The 3,566-nt window shown below is 39.0% G+C and overlaps 1 long non-coding RNA gene across 1 annotated transcript; it reads left to right on the top strand.

Moving 5' to 3' along the window:
- The first annotated feature begins 209 nt into the window (after window positions 1–209).
- On the top strand, window positions 210–1,471 carry LOC131606640 (uncharacterized). Its single transcript, XR_009284932.1, has 3 exons — window positions 210–535; window positions 739–861; window positions 952–1,471. It is a non-coding gene; the product is annotated as an uncharacterized LOC131606640 (long non-coding RNA).
- The last annotated feature ends 2,095 nt before the right edge of the window (window positions 1,472–3,566 follow it).

Consider the following 3,566-nt stretch of genomic DNA (forward strand, 5'->3'; position numbering starts at 1 on the left):
AAACTGTTAGTATAGGTGGTAGTTAGTAATTGGGGAGGTTGGTTATGCAATAGGCTAAGGCTATATAGAATGTCAGGTCCTTGTTGTGAATGAGATGTGAACTCAATAGCTAGTAGCTTAGAATTTGGTTTTTGTTTATTGCTGAACTTGACCGATTTTCTATGTGCAGGGCTGTTTATTTGAATTTTGTTTATGCAGGTATACTTGAAATTGGTTTTGTCCTTGATTGCATTGCTGAACCCGCATGTTTTGAACCATGCCCGCATACCGAATGCCTCATGATGGGAATGCAGATAACCTGCAGTAGCTTTTCCTTTGTCGACTTGTCTCGGATTATCTTGCAGGTTGTGTGGACAGAGCAGCTCGGCTTTTGTTCTATGCAGGATTGATGTATGTTTTATCTGTGGTTAGGTTTGCGGTTTGAATGCTGCGAGGATACCTCTTTGTTCACGGCGAGGCTTTTGGCTTGATGCAGATTGGCGTATCAGTTGTGATGAAACATACAGCGTATGTACGAGCCCATGTCGACAATGAGGTGTGTATGTATCCTTGATTGAATGTGATGATGTTTGGTTCAGATTTTGGGTCATAAAGTCAGGGCTGCTGTTTATTTTTGTATATGGGTTAGTGAGTGATGAAATGGTTTGGTTTAGGGATTGTTAGGAATGAATGGTGGTTGATTTCTGTTTATATATGGACTGTTATGATGCTTTTAGTATGTGTATTGTATTGATGCAGGATTTGTTAGCTTGGAGAGGGCATGGTTACATGGATGGCTCATGACTGTGCGTATTCTGAACCAAAACGTGGACTGTTTTTCTTTACTTTGTGCTGAGTGGATTCAAATGAACTTCTTCCTTGGTAATGAACTGATGCGGTTCTTTTTCTATTGTCGTGCCGGTTTTCTCTCAGTTTTAAGTGCAAGGATGACCTTGGTTTTTAAATGTGCAGGGTCGGTTTTGGTTGCAGCAAGCTTATGCGGTGTGGAGGATGAAGGATGCAGGCCGGTTTGAGTTTCAACATGGATATTAACTTGAAGTGTTGTATAGTACGGCTGAAGTGCGAACGAAGTTTGGTTTTTTTTTGGAGTAGATGCAAGTCTTTGTTTGGGTGCAGACCTGAGCTAGTGTGACAGGTATGGTGTTGTTGGAACTGTTTGAAGCCCTCTTGTATAGACCTTGTTCATTTGCAATGGAAGTGACTATGCATTCTATGTGAATTTAAAGGGGACTGTGTGGTATGAAGATGATCATGAGGAAATCGAAGGGTACGACGGCATGATGCAATGGGGAGTAAACAAGATGAATTTTATAATCATGGTGGAACTTAGGATTAGGAATATGAAGATTGAATTCTAGCTTTTGTATAGATTTTGTGTAAATTGGTGTGGATGTAATGGAGATATTTTTTGTAATGTATTTTGGGTCTTGAGATGTAATGGATGTGTAATATAATTGGCTTTGTAATGAAATTTTCCCCTTTTGTAATGATTCACTTCCAATTCAAACTTTGAAATTTCTTTTCCTCTTGCTTTTAATTTTGGAATTCTTGAAAGGAGGCTTTGATGGTAGCTTGAAGGACCTCTTCTTAACCATGTTCAAATGTTTTTTTTTTTTGAATGAATGAATGTGTTTGAATTCCTTTACCTTTGAAACGTAACTTTCCCTCGTATGCTTCATATTCAAACTCCCAATGCATTCTCCATTCATACCTTTAATCTCAAAAAGCCTCACTAAAACCCTTAATCATTGAATTTGTTGTATATAGATGAAGAATAACTTTGAAGCTCGATGAAGTGGAAATTCACAATATCCATGAACCGAAACCCTGATTCCATAATCCAGTGCACACAAAAGAACCAGTTGAAACAAGTTTATCTGAAGTAGAAGCCTCAAACCAATAAAACCCTAATTCACTAGAAGACCTCTAATCCCATGTCTCAAATTATTGGTTAATGATGCATGAAGTATTAAATGACCTGATGGATATATGCAAATGAGATGCAAAAGTCTAAGCCAGGTAGAAATTAAAGGGTAGGACAAATTTGGGGTATGACAATACCAACATAAAGGAGTTCTACACCTCCTACCATAAAGCGCTTCGAAAGGTGCCATTCCAATGCTTGAATGAAAACTGTTGTTATAAGTAAACTCGATCAAAGGCAAGAAACTATCCCAATTTCCTCCTTGTTCCAAAACACAAGATCTTAAAAGATCTTCAAGTGACTGAATAGTCCTCTCCGTTTGACCATCAGTTTGCGGATGATACGCTGAACTCAAACGCAACTTCGTACCCAATGCGCTTTGCAAACCTTCCCAAAATCTCGAAGTGAACCTCGGATCTCTATCTGAAACAATACTCGACGGAATACCATGCAAGCACACAATTCTTTCGATGTATAACTTAGCAAGTCTCTCCATTGAATAATCCATCCTCATCGGAATAAAATGAGCACATTTAGTCAATCTATCCACAACGACCCAAATTGCCTCACAATTACTCGATGTCTTCGGCAAACCTGAAACAAAATCCATGGATATACTATCCCATTTCCACTCGGGAATAGATAACGGTTGCATCAAACCAGACGGTTTTTGATGTTCAATCTTTGACTTTTGACAAGTCAAACAAGAATACACAAATTCTGCTATGTCCTTCTTCATACCTTGCCACCAAAACATCTTCCTCAAGTCTTGATACATTTTAGTAGCGCCAGGATGAATACTCAAACCACTTCTATGTCCTTCCTCAAGAATCCTCTTTCTCAAGTCCGCAACATCTGGAACACAAACTCGATCACGACACTTCATAATACCATTCTCATCAATTCTAAAGTCACCACCTCTTCCTTGATTTATCAATGTGAATCGATCAACCAAACTTAAATCAGACTTTTGTCCTTCTCGAATCTCATCCAAAATACCACTAGTAAGCTTCAACATACCAAGCTTCACACCACTAGAAGTTTCTTCGCATAGCAAACTCAAGTCTCTAAATTGTTCCAACAATTCAAACTCTCGAACCATCAACATAGACATGTGTAATGACTTCCTACTCAATGCATCGGCTACAACATTCGCTTTACCAGGATGATAGTTTAAACCAAAATCGTAGTCCTTCAAGAACTCCAACCATCTCCTTTGTCTCATATTCAACTCCTTCTGATCGAACAAGTACTTCAAACTCTTGTGATCACTAAACACATCAAATCTCGACCCAAACAAATAGTGCCTCCAAAGCTTCAACACAAACACAACTGCGGCCAATTCTAAATCATGCGTCGGATAATTCCTCTCATGAACCTTGAGTTGCCTTGAAGCATAAGCTACAACTTGTCCTTTTTGCATTAGAACACCTCCCAATCCTAACAAAGAAGCATCACAGTATACCACGAAAGGTTCTAACGGGTCCGGTAAGATCAAAATGGGAGCAGAATTCAATCTTCTCTTGAGTTCTTGGAAATTCTCTTCACATCGCGAAGTCCAAATAAAGGCTTGACCTTTTCTAGTCAACTGCGTCAACGGTAATGACAACTTCGAAAACCCCTCAATGAACTTCCTGTAATA

The sequence above is a fragment of the Vicia villosa genome, linkage group LG5 (genome assembly GCF_029867415.1).
Source record: "Vicia villosa cultivar HV-30 ecotype Madison, WI linkage group LG5, Vvil1.0, whole genome shotgun sequence".
In the NCBI taxonomy this organism is placed as follows: domain Eukaryota; kingdom Viridiplantae; phylum Streptophyta; class Magnoliopsida; order Fabales; family Fabaceae; genus Vicia; species Vicia villosa.